Source organism: Marmota flaviventris, chromosome 18 (assembly GCF_047511675.1).
Source record: "Marmota flaviventris isolate mMarFla1 chromosome 18, mMarFla1.hap1, whole genome shotgun sequence".
In the NCBI taxonomy this organism is placed as follows: domain Eukaryota; kingdom Metazoa; phylum Chordata; class Mammalia; order Rodentia; family Sciuridae; genus Marmota; species Marmota flaviventris.
Genome location: NC_092515.1, coordinates 15,388,116 through 15,404,939, shown reverse-complemented (window position 1 = coordinate 15,404,939; position 16,824 = coordinate 15,388,116). Strand labels below are relative to the sequence as shown.

General features: G+C 45.1%; 1 protein-coding gene across 3 annotated transcripts in view; it reads left to right on the top strand.

Annotated features, from left to right (window-relative positions):
• The first annotated feature begins 3,307 nt into the window (after positions 1-3,307).
• The window catches only part of Sipa1l3 (signal induced proliferation associated 1 like 3), a 235,067-nt gene continuing 221,550 nt past the window's right edge, over positions 3,308-16,824 (top strand). For all 3 annotated transcript variants that reach the window (XM_071604089.1, XM_071604088.1, XM_071604087.1), the window contains exon 1: positions 3,308-3,439. The gene's annotated coding sequence lies outside the window, so the exon portion shown is untranslated. The remainder of the gene's footprint in view (positions 3,440-16,824) is intronic.

The window sequence follows — 16,824 nt, the reverse complement described above, 5'->3', positions numbered from 1 at the left end:
CTTCAGCCTCCAAATTGCTTGTGCCTGACTTGTATCTGTTTAAAAATACCAAGTACTGTGAGTACATATAACAAGAAAACTTGACCATCCAAAAGGAGGGTGGTGTGTGCTCCACAATTTGAGGTAGGGCCATGCATGGTTTATACAGCCTTGCAGGTAATGTCTCACAGGGTGCAAAGTCCAGCTGGCACCAGAATGACCCAATCACAGAAGCAAACTTGGCCTACTCTGTTCTTAAATGACATTATTGCTAAGGAGCCCAAGTTTGTCCCCAGGGCTTTCAAGCAATTTCATAGTTAGGGTTGGGGCTGCAATTAACTTAACCTTATGGAAGGAAACAATTTTCCAGGCTGACAAATACATTAACAGGGTTTGCTAGTTTCATTTGGGTAGAAGAGTTACCCAGTATCTTTGGGAGTAATGATAGCTAAATTATGGAATCATAATTTAGCTATCATTACTGTAAAGTGGTAACCAGGCATGTTACACATATTGTTTAAATTCTTAGGATGATTCCATAATTTAGCTATTATCCCCTCTCCCTTTAATACTTTTTTTTTTTTTGTGGGTCGGGGTACTCGGGATTGAACCTGGGGCACTCTACTACTGAGCTACATCCCCCTTTTTTGTATTTTATTTAGAGACAGAGTCTCACTGAGTTGCTTAGTGCCTTGCTAAATTGCTGAGGCTGGGGGCTGGGGTTGTGGCTCTGTGGTTAGAGTGCTTGCCTAGTGAGGCACTGGGTGCAGTCCCCAGTACCACATAAAAAAATTTAAAATAAAGGTACTGTGTTCATCTACAACTAAACATATTTTAAAAAAATAAATAAATTGCTGAGGCTGGCTTTGAACTCACAATCTTTCTGCTTCAGCCTCCCAAGTGGTGCGTTTACAGGCCTGCACCACTGTGCCTGGCTCTTTTAATATATTTTTAAGAGGTAATGGTAAAAATTATTTAAAACATCCCAAGGGCACTATAAGGAACAGAAAATCACTTTGTCCTGTTTCCTCTTCACAGAGGTGACCCTGGTTGTTTTTCCTGTATCTGTCTTTCTCTGTTGGTACTAGATATTGAATCCAGGGTTGCTTAACCATCGAACCACATCCCCAGCCCTTTTTTATATTTTATTTAAAGAGAACATTTCTCTGAGTTGCTTAGGGCCTTGCTAAATTGCTGAGGCTGGCTTTGGACTCAATCCTCCTGCTTCAGCCTCCCAAGCTGCTGGGATTACAGGCATGCACCACCTAACCCAGCTTTCCTGTGTCTTTCTAAAGGTGTTCTGTACATACATAAGCATGTGTGTGAAAACGATTCTTTTTTCTATATGATAGTATACTATGTGCAAGGTTCTACCCATTTTCCCTCATAAGTAGAGATTAACTCATTCATACATATAGCTTTACCTCATTTTTCAAAAGTTGTTAGCAGGAGGGCATTCTACTGTGTGGCTGAATTATTTATTTATCCGAATGTCTATTAATGCACATCAGGCCATTCTATTTTCTTTCAACATATTTAAATATATTTCCATTCTGTGTAACTTGGAATAATATTTTGGATATATTTGGGCTAAATAAGTTATTCAAATTGTTACTTGTTTTATGCAGAATTTAACATTGCACATGTAACTTGCATTACCTTTCTGTGATATAGTACTGCTTGTCCTTGTCACTGTCTGGTGGTGGCCTATATCCCTACTGAACTGAGAGCTCTCTGAAGGAAGGAACTTAATCTGTCAGGCCTCTCAGAGGTGCAGAAGTGCTCTGGAGACGGGAGCTGCACCTGACAATGGAGTAGGTGCTTAATAAATTTTTATTGAATGAATGGGCAATGAATGACCCTCTGCCCACTCCCAGGAAGAAATACATGCTTCCCAGCTCCAACTCGGATGGAGCATCTTCAGCAGGCTGAGGTAGGAAGGGTACTGATGGGCTTCTTGACCACAGTCATGAATTCCAGTCAATTTCCTCAGTAACCCAGATAGAGGAGTGGAAATATTGAAAGAAAGAAAGAAAGAAAAGGAAAGGAAAGGAAGAAAGAAAGAAAAAAAGAAAGAAAGAAAAAAGAAAGAGCGGGGCACAGTGGCGCACACCTGTAATCCCAGCGGCTCAGGAGGCTGAGACAGGAGGATCGCGAGTTCAAAGCCGGCCTCAGCAACCGCGGGGCGCTAATCAACTCAGTGATACCCTGTCTCTAAGTAAAATACAAAAGGGGGCTGGGGATGTGGGTCAGTGGTTGGGTGCCCCTGAGTTCAATCCCCAGTACCAAGAAAAAAAAAATCGAATGTTTGATTTTGTGGGCACGTAGTCTAATTTTGGACAAAATTTCCCAGGCTGTGAATACTCAACACCTTCCAAGGGTAATTTAGTTACCAATGAATGAATGGAGAATAAAGCCTGGGCAAGTCCTCTAGGTCGTGGGCCTGAGGCTCTCATGGGTGGAGAGTTCTGCAGCCGCCAAGGCTGGGGAGAGACCACAGACCCAACGTCCCCAGCACTCGGGCGTCTGGGCCCTCCGAGTTTGCGGGAGGGTAGGCGTGACCGCCTCTTTACCGCAGGGGCCGCGCCAGTTACCTGCGACGGATTCCCTACAAGGGATGGGTAAGACGTGTGTAGCAGCACCCAGGAGCTCCTCAGGGTTCACTAGGAGACCTAGGGGGAGCGTCTGAGAATCTACCTTGCGGATGCTGGGAGAGAAGTTTTTACCATTACCTCAATAAAACGGTCAGCCCCGCAACCCCTCGCACAGCGGACTGAAAGAGGTGAGGGGCGTGAGTGCGCGTGCGCTCTGGCGCGCGTATGCGCTCGGAGGGGTTAAAAAACAACAAAAATCGTCCCGCGTTAATTTAGGCCGGAGTCGGCTGGTGAGCGCGCGTGCGCGAATAGTCGCTCTCGCCCACCGGCCCTCTCCGAGGGGGGTCTAGCGCACGGCTTGGCTTCCTTGGCGCTTCTGGAAGCTCGCGCCCTCGGGGTAAGTGACTCACGCCTTGCGGAAAGGAGGGTAGAGGGTTAGCCGAGTGAAGGGACGAGGCTGACGGCTCTGGGGGAAAGGAGAAACAGCTCTGGCAGAGCGACGAGCGCGTCTCTAGGGCTGGCGTCGGCACGAGACGCAACACACACACACACGCCCCTCGGGGCTGCGGAAGTTCTCTGGAGACCGGAGCCACACGGAGGCTATCAGTGGACTACGTTTCCCAAAAGGTGGCGCGGTGGCGCGCCTACTGCTCCCGGCAGCCCCCGCGCGCCAAGCCAGCTCTTTTTCAGCTCGCTGCCTCTTAGTGAGAAACTACAGTTCCCAGGAGGCCTTGCGCGAGGCGGCTTGGAAGTGGGCAGCCTGGAAGTCACTCGGGCCACTGGAGCTGGCGGCGTCTCCAGCGAGCGGCGCGGAGCTGGACGTCGCGGTCGAGGGCCCCTGCGGGGCGGGCAGCCGGGACGCCCAGGTGTGTGGCTTCAGGTGCAGTAGCGGCCTTGCGCAAGGCTGGTGGGGAATTGGAGAATGCTTGGACCCCGGGGGGTCAGTGCGGGCGGGCGACAGGGCGACCGGCTGGGTATGGGCACCGGCTGGTGGGGGGGGGGGGGCGGTTCCGGGATTCACGCCCTCCCGACCCGGCGGGACTGGGGCCGGCATGGCTCAACTTTCCAGACGTGCAACCCACCTGGCGCTGTGGTGGAGAAGCTTGGAGTCGGGGAGCTGTGGGTGCACGTCCCGGCTCCGCCACTCGGGAGCTGTGGTCCGAGGAAAACGCGCCGAACCTCAATTTTCCCTTCGATAAAACGGGGAAGGAGATGGTCTTTTGCTGGGGATTCTGATGGGATGCTGAGATCCGGCGAATAAAGCATTTGCTTCACAGAATGTACTTATTATGTGTTTGCGTTGTTGGCTTCTGGAGAGATGAGGCAAAGATGGTATTGATTGCATAGGGTGACGGTTAGTTGAGCGTGTTCATGTGAGGAGCCGAGTCCATAGTTAGCAGTCAATGCAGGTAGTTGCGGTTATTAGATTATTTTGTGAAGCACTTTGGTTTGTGAAGCAGAGAGACAGATTCAGATTTAGCTGAGTGACCTTGGACAACTGACTTCACTTCTCAGTGCCTCGGTTTCTCTATCTATAAAATGGAGAGTTAAATAGCATCCACTTCATAAAGTTGCTTTGAAAATGTATTGAACAAACCACGTTTGAAATGCTGAGCGCTGCAGCTGGTATATAGTACTGAGCGGATGGAATCATTTATTCAACGTTTTCCTAGTGGCCCATAAACCCTCTTAGAGTGGGGCTCTGGCTGTAGTCTTGGTTTTCCCAGCGGGTCAGACTTAACACTGGTCCAGTTGATTTCCCCTCCTGTGATCTCAGGTTCTGCGTTTATAAAAATGGACAATAACAATATCACCCTGAGCAGGTTGTAAGGATTTGTGGAGATTGTATTCCCAGTCTGAGCCATCCCTCACTAAGTAGCAGCCCTTGTGTATTATAATTGTTCTACTTCAATATTCTCCATCTGGCCCAGAGATGCCTAACTGTGGGCTGTGACATGACAGCCCTGAGCTCCCCCTTTCTTTTTCTCCCAGCCTCAGTGTCCCATCTGTGAAATGGTAGTCATAGGACTTTTGTGCCAGGATTGTTCTGTTTTCCAGAAGATAATTCATCTTTGGTGTTTAGCACAGGGCCCAGCACATATTAAGTGCTTAACAAATGTATCGTTTTTCTTTTTTCCATAGTAGGCCCTTTCCCTTCTGTTTGAACCTAGAGAGCAGAGTGGAAATGAGGTCAGTGTTTCTTTCCCCTTCCCCCAAAGAATACTCACCAAGAACTAAATAATGGAACATTCTGTAGTATAAAGGCCCAAGAAGAGATCATGGCGTTATGCCATCATCAGTCCCCTGCATATAGTCTTACCCTCCAAGCCAGTATTTTCACTCCAGAGCCTTGTTATTTTTTGGTGTTGGGATGGAACCCAGGACTTTGTACATGCTAAACATGCTATAGCTGAGCTATGCCTTCAGCTCCAGTGCTTATTGTCCCAGAGTGGCCAGCTCTTGACTGTGTCTCAAAGCCACCCTAATCCCTTGAACTCCAGCTGTGGAACCTGTGCTTCCTTGATGTCCACGATGACTGTACTTGGGCACCGTAAACTCAGCATGACCAACCTGAACTCCTCCTCTTCTCAGATCCAGTAGTCAGTATCTCAGCAAATGGTCCAAACTTGACCCACTTGCCCAAGCCAAAAACTCTGGAGTTGTTCTCCTTCCCCAGCCTTCCCACATCCAATTGATTGGCAATAAGTATGGAGTTGCCATGTCACAGAAACACCATTTCATTGGCTTTCTCCTTGGTCTCCCATTTGATGGGCACTAGAAGTTCCTCCAGTCCCCGGAGGTGGCCTTTTCTGGTAGGGTTGAGTTATTTAAGTCACCAAAGATTAACGTAGGTAAACACAGATATTCATAAGGGTCAGAGAGGTCAATATGGACTTGGCTAGACTGCAGTGGCTCAGTGGCTGCTAATGTAGCAGGAAGGCCTGGCTTTCAGGGGTCCCATTTCTTGACTTTTAGCCTGGCAAAGATCAGCTGACTTGTTATTTTCTTTCTGAAAATTTATACTCTTGTCAGATCAGAATTCCAGAAACTTGTCATTGTGATTTTTTTTTTTTTTTGGTACTGGGGATTGAACTCAGGGGCATTTGACCACTGAGCCACATTCCCAGCCCTATTTTGTATTTTATTTAGCACTTTGCTTTTGCTGAGGCTGGCTTTGAACTCATAATCCTCCTGCCTGAGTCCCCCAAGCCACTGAGATTACAGGTGTGTGCCACTGTGCCTGGCTGTGATTTCTTTTGGTGATGGAAATGTGTGGTCTCAATCAAATTTGTGATGACCATCAAATTTATCTAAGTTTTTTTGTGTGTGTGTGGAAAGAAGGCGGTGACTTTAAAAATTTTTTTTCTTGGTCTCCATTGTTAGTGACAACAGCATGTGGTTTTTTTTTAGCAGTCTGGGTAGAATGGTTAAAGAATTAAATGTGAGTATGTTTTTCAGACATTGCAGTTGTTAGGTGGTAATCAAAAATGTACTTTAGAATGTGCAGTGATTGGTGCTTTTTTGCTATAAAGCACATTATACAGATGTATTTCAAACTTAGGTTTACTATTTTGTGAAATCTAAATTAAATGTACATATGTTTAAATGAAAGAATTCATGGGCTGGGGTTGTGGCTCAGTGGTAGAATGCTCACCTAGCATGCACGAGGCACTGGGTTCGATCCTAAGCACCACATAAATGTAAAATAAAGATATTGTGTCCACCTAAAACTTAAGAATAAATATTAAAAAGAGGAATTCAATGGTTATTTCCTTTGAAGGATTTGTTTTTAGCTGTTAGAATGAGAGGATTGGACCATTTTGTGAATTGATATTTTCTTTAACACTGGTGTGACTCCTGTTTTCTAGGATTGCTCTTTCTGGTCATAGCCTTAATTCAAGTATGTATATGAGATTGGTTGAATTTGGCTTTTTGGGGGTGGGTACGTACCAGGAGTTGAACTCAGGGGCACTTGAGCACTAAGCCACATCCCCAGCTCTTTTTTTTTTTTTGTATTTTATTTAGAGACAGGGTCTCACTGTGTTGTTTAGCACCTGACTTTTGCTGAAGCTGGCTTTGAACTTGCGACCCTCCTACCTCAGCCTCCTGGGATTACAGGCATGCATCATTGCTCCTGGCTTGAATTTGGTTTTTAAAAAGCTATGCAAGAGGACTGGGGTTGTAGCTCAGTGGTAGAACACTTGCCTAGCATGTGTGAGGCACTGGGTTCAATCCTCAGCACCACATAAAAAAATAAATAAATAAAAATAAAGGTATTGTGTCCATCTACAACTAAAAAAATTAAAAAAAAAAAAGAAAGCTATACAAGGGGCTGGGGATGTGGCTCAAGCGGTAGCACGTTCGCCTGTCATGCGCAGGGCGCTGGGTTCGATCTTCAGCACCACATAAAATAAAATAAAGATGTTATGTCCACCGAAAACTGAAAAATAAATATTAAAAAAAGCTATATAAGAAATACATGCAATTTATGACAAGTCAAATGATAAGAGATAGAAAAATAATAAGTGCACCCTTCATTCCAAAATTCCCATCCATTCATTCAGATTGAGTATTAATTGTCTATTGTCAGGTTTCAGAGATTCAGAATGAAAAAAAAAAAAATGGTTATGCACTCAAACTACCTGTATTTGTAACTTGAGTTTTTAAATTAATGATTGAGCCTATCCCTTTCAGTTGTTACATATAGACCCCAATCTCAATATTGAGGATTGAACCCAAGGGTACTTTATCACTGAGCTATATCCCTGGTCCTTTTTTATTTTGTTTTGACACAAGGTCTTCGTAAGTTGCCTAAGCTGTCCTTGAAATTGCTATCCTCCTACCTCAGCTTCCCAAGTAGCTGGGATTACAGATGTGGGCTTGACTTATTTGCTCATAGGCTGTACCTGTATTTTTAAAAAAATTTTTTAAGATTTCTTTTTTAGTTGTAGATGGACACAATACCTTTATTTTATTTTATTTTTATGAGGTGCTGAGGATCGAACCCAGGGCCTTATACATGTTAGGTGAGCACTTTGCCACTGAGCCACACCCAGCCTTGTGCCTATATTCTTCAGTATGGAAAGAACCATGTCTTACTGCACCATTCCCCTATTGGTAGACATTGAGGTTGTTCCTGAGATCTCTTATACCTTACCAAACATAAACCCAGTAAGGCCTAAATGGCTTTAAACATAAGCTGTGTGGCATAGTGGCTAAAACGCAAACTCTGGGGCTATATAGCCTCCATTTATTCTGACTTTGCCCCTGTGCTAGTTGTAATACCTTGGGCAAGTCATTAGTCCTCTTGGGTCTTAGTCTCATGATCTGAAAATGAGCATGATACTGGTACTTTCCCAATGAGGCAGTTGTTGAGAGAGGGTTCAGTGAAATAATCTGTGCTTTTAGGGTAGAGCCTGAAACCATTATTACACGTGATCTTCCAGTCCCTAAGTAACTCAAAGCCCTCTGGGGCAGGGCTTGCAGGAAGAGCCAGTTATTGGAAATGCCAGGTAGAAGTTTAAAAAAAAAAAAAAAAAGCAGGAACCTATCTACTTTGAAGATGTTGGGCATCTAGGATAAGAGATCTAGCTGCTCTGGTATGAAGAGAGAAGTGGTCTGAAAAGGAAGGTAGGAGCCAGCAGGGTGGTCTGGTGGGGGTGAGGAGCAGAGGTATAGCATTAGTAGGAAATATCTCTCCTCATATTTACAAAAAGTGTGTAGTGGTTGAAAGGTGGCTTAGGTGACAGACAGATCTGAGTTCAAATCCCAGTACAGCTACTAATTTGTAAGGTGTGCATTGAACTTTTTTCCCTTCATTGACAAAATAGGTATGATAATAGTCTTTACCTCAGTGGTTCTTGGAGACTGGTGAAGTGTCTGTAAGACTTTAACACACTGGACTCTCGTTAACTATGTATCATTAGCTAGTATTCTTATTGAGTTGACAATTTATTGAGCTCCTACCTTGTACCAGGTCCTATTCTAGGCACTGGGGATTCATCCGGGAACAGGACAGACAAGATCCATGCATTCATAGGGTTTGCATTTTAGCTGGAGAGACACATAAAAAACAAGATAATTTCAGATATTTTTTAAAATTAAAAAAAGAAAAACTGACCCTGCCACTTTCAGATGGCTATAAGTATGATGGAGAAAATAATAGGGTAAAGACTAGAAAGTAGCTGATGGGCAGGAATAGTGGCTGGGAAGGGGTGATTACTGTAGCTCACATGGTCAGAGAAGGCCTCCCAGGAAGTCATGTGAGCTGAGCTCTGAATGAGCAAGAGGCACTGGCTATGCCAGGAGCTGGAAGAAGACCCACCCCTGGGCCTTTACATGTGCTGTAAAGGTAAAAGTGCATTTGTGACAAAAATAATATCAGCATGGTTGGAAAAGGGTGAATTTCTGTTTTTCAAGTTTATCCTATTTTAATTTTTGTTAAATAGTAATAATGATAGCACTAACATTTACCAACTTTTACTCTGTGCTAAATGCCCTTCTAAGCATTTCACACATGTCCTTAGTTAATCCCAATAATTGTCCAATCATAAGTTAATTTTATTGAACTCATTTAACAAATGAGGAAACTGATTCCAGGCTCCTGTACTTCACACTCTTTTTCTTCCAAGGCCTTCTTTACTAGGCAGAGGCAAATCGAGGAAGTGGACAAAGCATTTCCTTCCAATATTGTTTGACGGGCAAAGCACTGCAGGAGCAATCTGGGATATTGTGGCATCACTTCTGCTGACAAGACATGATAGGGTGGGTTCCTGTTGGAAAGGCTTGTTGGTTGCTTCAAAACCAAAGGCTCTTCAGCAGAGCTAACTGCTTGACTGTCACAGCATGAAATAAGGTGTGTGGTCTAAGAGTGAGCAGGGCTTGTGTCTCATTTAGGTGAATTTTGCAAGGGGACTTGGGCTGCAGGGGACAAGGTGTTAAGCACCTAGCCAACCTTGTGGATTGTTAAAGTATCACACTACAACTCAGCAATTAAAATGATGCCTGGCCCTGCAGGGGTCCCAGGACCCTTATCTAGCACCATGACCCATGTCCATTTTGATTTGGTGTAGTCTCGGCTTTACAGATTGTTAAATACTTTGAATGAAGGGCAGCCCTGGTTAGATGCAAGGACAGTAGTGGGTGCTTTGAAGACCAGAAGTGTGGAGAGCATCATTCATCCATCCATCCATGAAATGTTTCTTCTAATTAGCCTTTGTGCCAGGTGCCACGCTAGACACTGAGAGCATAAAGTTGAATAAAACACTGGTTCTCAAGGTCCACAGCAGTGCTGTCCATCAGAAATATAATGTGAAGGGCTGGGGTTATAGCTCAGTGGTAGAGCTATGCTTGCCTCACATGTGTGTGAGACACTGGTTTTGATTCTCAGCACGGAATAAAAATAAATAGCTGGGTGTAGTGGCGCACCCCTGCATTCCCAGTGGCTCGTGAGGCTGAGACAGGAGGATCGTGAGTTCAAAGCCAGCCTCAACAAAGTTAGGTGCTAAGCAACTCAGTGAGACCCTGTCTCTAAATAAAATTCAAGATAGGGTTGGGGTTGCGGCTCAGTGGTCAAGTGCCCCTGAGTTCAGTCCCTGGTACCAAATAAATAAATAGTGTCTATCTACAACTAAAAAAAAAAAAAAAAAGGGTGAAGAACTGGGGGTATAGCTCAGTGGTATAGCACTTGCTTAGCATGTGTGATGGCCTGGGTTTGATCTCCAACACTTTAAAAAAAAAAATGAGAATGTGAGCCACTGATGAGGACCACATTAATGTAATGTAGCACTTTCTAGTGGTCACATTTTAAAAAGTAAAAAAAAAAAAACAACATTCATTTTAATGATTCCCCCACCCTCCTTGCAGGGGATGGAACCCAAGCTCAGGCATGCTGGCAAGAGTTCTATCTGAGTTATACTCTCAACCCTAATGGTATATCTTATTTAATCCAAAATAACATTTCAGTATATAATCGGTATACAAATTGAGATTATTTTATGTTTTTTTCTTCACATTAAGCCTTCAAATTACAATGGTTTTGTTTTGTTTGGGATTGGGTCTTAAAATTCCATCAAGCCCAGTACCTCCAACTCCTGGGTTCAAGTGGTCCTCCTGCCTCAGTCTTCCAAGTAGCTGGGACTATAGGTGTGCCTCCGTGCCTGGCTTAAGATGTGTGTTTCACACTGTCAGCACATCTCAGTTTCCACCAGCCACATTTCAAGTGCTTGGGAGGCAGGTTCAGCTGATGGCTACTGCATAGCCCTGGTGTGTGAGACTCAAGTATATCAAGGGTGGTGGTTGATAGGTCAAAGATGGTATCCTTGGGTTTTGGGCTTTTTGGTTTTTGTGCTGGGGATGGAATCCAGGGCCTAACACATGACCACTGAGCTACACCCCCAGCCCATCCCTGCTTTCTCTTGGTGAAGAAGGGTAAATGAGAGATAGAAAGCATCTTTACCATCTGCAAGCAGCACAGTGGGTCTTATAGCTGCCATCCATCCCAGGTGCCTGTGTACCTGGAACTGTGCTTAGTGTTACAGGTATTACCTGTGTTCTCAGGTAGCAGGTACTATGGTTATTGCCAGTTTATGAGGAAGTTGAAGTATGGACCAAGAGGCTGCTCAGTCAAGGTTGAGTAGTGGTGGAGACAGAATTTGAGCTCAAGTCCAGAGTCCAGACTTTTATGATTGGTTGATTGATGCTGGGGATTCAACCCAAGGGCCTTGTGCATGTGTAATAAGCACAAGTTACACCCTCAGCCTCAGAGTCCATATTTTTAAAATCTGTGTTGTAAATGCTGCATTAGCCGGAGTTTGGGAGGGATGGGATCTGAGTTTTGAGTGAAGAAAGCCATAGGAAGGACGTCTTACATAAACCGGACTCCAGTTTGTCAGCATTGATCCCTGAGTTTATGTTGGTGCTGAGGTGCTGGTTGAGACCTGAGTGACTACCAGAACCATTCCTTAAATTGAGTTCTAGGTTTGCTGGAAATAGAGACTTTACTTCCTAGGAAAGAGGGAAGTTTGGGGAGGAGGGAGGAAAGAGGAAGATGGGCAGGGAGAGAGGAAGGTAAGGAAGCACCATTTGGAAAGCTTATTTCTGATCTCCTTGGGGGCTGGATCCTCTTTCTCCTTGTGTCTGCTGATTGCCCCTCGTGGCTGGGGCCCCTGTGGAAGCTGTAGCAGTTCCTCCACAGCTGAGCTTTGCTGTGAGTCTTGCCTTGCCCCAAGCCAGAGATGTCTCTGGGTGGGCAGCGAAAGGATGTCACTGTGGTTCCCTCTGCCAACTCTGTGGGGGTCGCTGTTACAGGCTCTTATGTACTCATGTGGTTCAAGTTCCCCATCTCAGGGGCAAGGTGGATCTGGGCCTCTTACCCAAACAAAGATCTGGGGGTTGAGTTTGTTCTTGCCCCCAGGTGGTGAATCACCACACTCACCTCCTGCTGCTGGACAGCACCTGGCAAGTGCTCAGCAAGAAACTGCTGACTGCGCGAGCCTTACCAGCCAGCTTTCACTGGGCTCCTTATGAACGAGGCACTGTTCTGGGGGCTTTTCATATAAGGATACCTGATTTAATCCATCCATCCATTCCATGGAGTAGTGTTCCCATTTCTTTTTCTCCTCCAACATTTTTTAAAAATATTTTTTAGTTGTAGATGGACACAATACCTTTTTTATTTTTAATTTTTATGTGGTATTGAGGATCAAATCCAGTGCCTCCAACGTGTGAGGCGAGCATTCTGCCACTGAGCTATAATCCCAGCTCTCCCGCGTTTTTGTTGGTGTGTTATAGTTGTACATATTGATGGGATTTGTTGTAGCACACCCATTTCTTATATGGGGAAACTGAGGTTCAGAGAAATTGAAGTCACAAAGCCAGTGAATCTAAAGCCAGGATTCAAACCCAGGCCACTGACTCTAGAGTCCAGGCTCTTAGATGCATATTCTGTGGTCTGTTCATGGAGGTCCGATGGAGGGGATGGTGAAGCAGGATCACCTGCACTAGTTCCAGCCCACATGTGGCCTCTGATATCCTGTTCTGCAGAGTCCCACATCAGATCCCAGGCCTCTTTGTGCCTTGAGTCTTGCACATTATTCTGGACATGGGATTTGCCTGTGATTCTGGAACTTGCTCTTCCCCTTGCTTCAGAATAACAAAAATAATCTGGATATTTGGTATTAAGGAATTCTTGATAATTTTTCAGATATGACAATGATACTGTGGTTCCGATTCAGAAAAAAAAGTTATTGTTAATATGTACATTCTGAAATTCTTATGAATAAGCTGTTAAGATGCCTATGGATTTCTTCAAAATCTTTTTGGATGGGTGGAGAGTAGACTGGGAACAATATGAAATGAAACAAGAGCCGTGAGTCAACAGCTATTGAAGCTGGGCAGTGAGAACTTATTATGTGCTTCCTTTTACTTGTGTTTGAAGTATCCCATCATGAAAAGTTAAAAACAAATACAGCAAATTTAACCAAGCATTTGTGTGTTTCAAGCTCAAGTGTATGTGTGGGGAAATTCCCTGCCTCTGCCTAGTTCATTTATATAATAAAAATAGTGGCTGTTTTTTTCCTTTTATGCAAGTCAGTACTTGGCCTGAGGCTCTGGAAAGCCCTTTTGGCACAGCAGGCGGCTGGCTGCAGTGACTACACCCTGCGAGGCTCCTGGGGCTACCACTTGTCTGGAGCTCAGGCCACAGTGGCATGGGCCTTTCCTGAGGTCCCTCTTCCCCTGAGATGTGTTTCCCTCTGGCACTTGACTGTGGGCCCCTCCCACATTTTTTTCAAAGACTTGTTTCAACTGGAGGCCTCCCATGCTCTCTTGATTCTCCCCTCAGGACAGACTACACAGCTCCTCTGATACTGGCCTTCCTCTCTGATGAATCTTTGTTACAGTCCCTCAAGGAGCCAGAATCCAGCCTTTGGTGTTTGCCTGCAGCACTGCAGTGGAAGAACTGGAGAATGCCCTTTTCATTTCTGATTTTTTGTCGATAAGAAAAGGGGCAAGATAAAGCTTGTGACAGTATGTGGGACCTGATAATACCTCAAATAGAGCCTCCTTTACAAGCAGCGTGAACTCCCCATTCACATTAAGGAGAAGCTCCTGTTGCATTTATTATTTTGGGTCTGTAACTTCACAGCCAACCCCTATGCAATGGAATCTTCAGGTGGAAGCGGGAGACAAAGAGGGGAACAGAAGCTTGGGGGTGTCTGGTATGTTTCTCGCAGGTCAGATGGTTGATGTGAACAGGAGTGCAGGTTGGTCTGATCCTGCCAGAGTCCTGGTGCCCTTTGTTACCTCTGATGATTAACTCTTTCCTCCAGTGCCCTGCTGGGCTTAGTTTGCAGGGAGGAGGCAGGGGAAGTTCTGTAGCCTTCTGACTCCCTCCAACTTCTGCTCCTGGGACCCCTTTCATATCTGTCCTTGCTTTTTCTCTCAAAGGCACTTTGTTTTGCAGTTCTTTCAGGAGAGAAGCTCTAAGGTGAGTCTGGTGTGGGGTGGACGTTGGGAGCAACATCTCCAGGGTAGGGGGCTTGACTTGAGTCTTTTCTTAGTGTGGACCTGCTCTTGTTGGATCTGAAGGTGGCAAACACCAAGGGCTGACCCTGTGCCTCTGATTTTTAAACTTATTCATTCAGTATGTACTCACTGAGCTGAGCTCTGTTCTAGGTACTAGGGATACAGCAGTGAGCAAGACAGACAACACTTCTCGCCCTTCTGGAGCTCGAGTTCAAGTGGACAATTGAAAAAAAAAAAAAGCAAGATAGCTCTGTATGGTGTTAGATGTAATATGAGTTAAAAGGAAGCTAAAGGGAAGTTTAAAACATGGAAGGGGAGATGAAGAATTAAGGTAAAGGATGTTGGAATTTCAGGCAGAGTAGCCTGAGGACAGGCCCCAAGGAGGTGAGGGAGTGTGAGCAATTGGGGACTTCTGCACTGAGGCTGCAGCCAATGCAAAGTCCCCAAGGCCAGGGGCCAGGGAATGAGGAACTTATCTGAAGGCTCTTGTAGCTGTTAGTAGTATTTTCCGGGCCTGTGGGAGGGATGAAGGACAGCTGACAGGTTTGCATATCTCTTTGGATCCAACACAGATTTGTCTTTTGTCTGATTGAGATGGGAAGATATTGCGAGGTTGAATGATTTATTAAATTTTGAATCATGACCCCAAGTGCATGGACCCAAAAGAACAAAAATAAGGTACCCCGTTCCCTTCTCTGGAGGGTACCACAACTGAGCTTCTTGCTGGTGACTCATTCCTTGACACTGCATTATTTAATTTCCCGACTGATATTAGACTGAACCATATGGAACTGCCTTTTTGTGGCCTAGGAATGGCTGAATGTTGGCAGTTTTACAAGGTTCAACCTAATGGCTTCCTTTCAGGAGCAGGAGGCATTTGGTCAATTCTTTCTTGCTCCAGGAGTTGAGGGGCACCCTTCTCTTTCAGTCATAGGCCCATCCGTGTCTCTGATACCAGTAAGTGAAAACTCCTGCCCCCTCTCTCGCCCCAAACCCAGGCTTTCTGGGAAGCCTGGCAAGGGGCTGCCTCTTCCTACTGGGACCTCACCTGGCAAGTAGCATTAGTCAGTCTTTGACTTTCTGCATCTCGGGACCACCGTTTTGAATTCATGTCTAGCTTCCAGTGGGAAAAACACCTTTGGACTCTTGCTGGATGTTTGGTGTGAATCCCATATTGTGGGAATATGCTCTCTGGGAGCAGGCAAAATTTGGGGCATTTTGACAGTCACTGAGCAGAGCATCTTGCACAGTGCCCAGCTTGGAGTGCCTGTGCTGGTGTTTCCTAGGACCCTGGTGGCTCAGGCTGTGGGAAGAGGCCTGAGGAGCCCTTGAGTGGTTGTGGTCTCGAGAAAGGCTGTCAGTCCGTCCTATTGGTCTTCCTCCTGTGCTGACCAGAGACTACCTTGGGGGTCCTTGTAGAGACCTAAGGCACTGGAATGCAGCCTGACAGGTAAAATAAACTTAAAGGCGGCACGGATCCAGCTGAGGGAGAGCTCAGTTAGGAAGTTATGGACAGTTGGTATGCAGGACTGCAAACACTAATAATAGTAGTAGCAGCAGCAAATAGGTAATTTATATTACCACTTATTTGTTTAATTTATTTACCATACTAGTGTATGCCAGACCCCGTGCTAGGCGCTTCTTCGAAGGTGACTTCATGTAAGCCTCCCAGGAATCCCATAAGATAAGTACTCTTATTATTCCTTTTTTGCAGATGAAGCAGCTAAATTTAAATAACTTGCTCAAGGTCACATAGCTAGAAACTGATGGTGACATGATTTGGAGCCAGGCAGTCTGACTCCTGAGGCTGTGCTCTCAAATCCTAAGCCCTGTGTGCTCTTGCAGGGGTTCCCAGACCAGAGGAGCATCACAGTGCCCTGGAGGGCTTACTAAAACACAGACTGCTGAGCTCCACCCTGAATCCAGCTTGAGAATTTGCATTTATAACAAGCCCCTAGATGATACTGGTGTTTCTCATCCAGGAAGTACACTTTGAAAACCCTGATCTATTGTAATAGGAAGCCCACATGAAGTTAACCTGAAATAAGGAGATTTATGATCTCAGATAACAAAAAGGCCCATAGGTAGTAAATAGGTTGACTAAGCAGTTCCCACTATGCCTGTAAGGACTCTCCTTTCTGCCACTCTGCCATCATGGTGTGCCTCCTGTGTTCTCAGGCTCCCTGCATAGTCATAGATGACAGCCAGGGCTTCAGTTAGCACATCCTGATAGGGTCATATTCAGCAGCAAAAAGAGGGCATCTCTTACTGTGTGTCTCTTTAAAAGTGAGGAATCCTTTCACTGATGCCAAGGCTTCCAGATTCCCCTCATTATCTTATTGGTCAGCACTGGGACACATTACAACAGACACAGTTTGTCCGTGCCTGGACAAATCATAGGCAAGAGCCAATCATGGTTTACTCAATTTAGGCTGAGGCTGGAGCCAGTCTTACTTGAGTGGTACTGGGAGGAGAGTGACTGCAGTAATAAATTCAGAATACTATTTAGGAAAAGACTGGGGAAACAGGGTGGGGATTGGCTAGACAACTGGATCTGTCACAGAAATGAGTGAAACAACTAATTAGAACAAATTAAAAAAATGAGTGAAACAAAATGGAATCCATGATATCCATGCATTGTTGTTATCTGTATCAACTTTGTTCTGTAATTACCTTAATCAGGACTTAGCTTTTTGTTTTTAATTATGTCCACCTTTGAAAATGT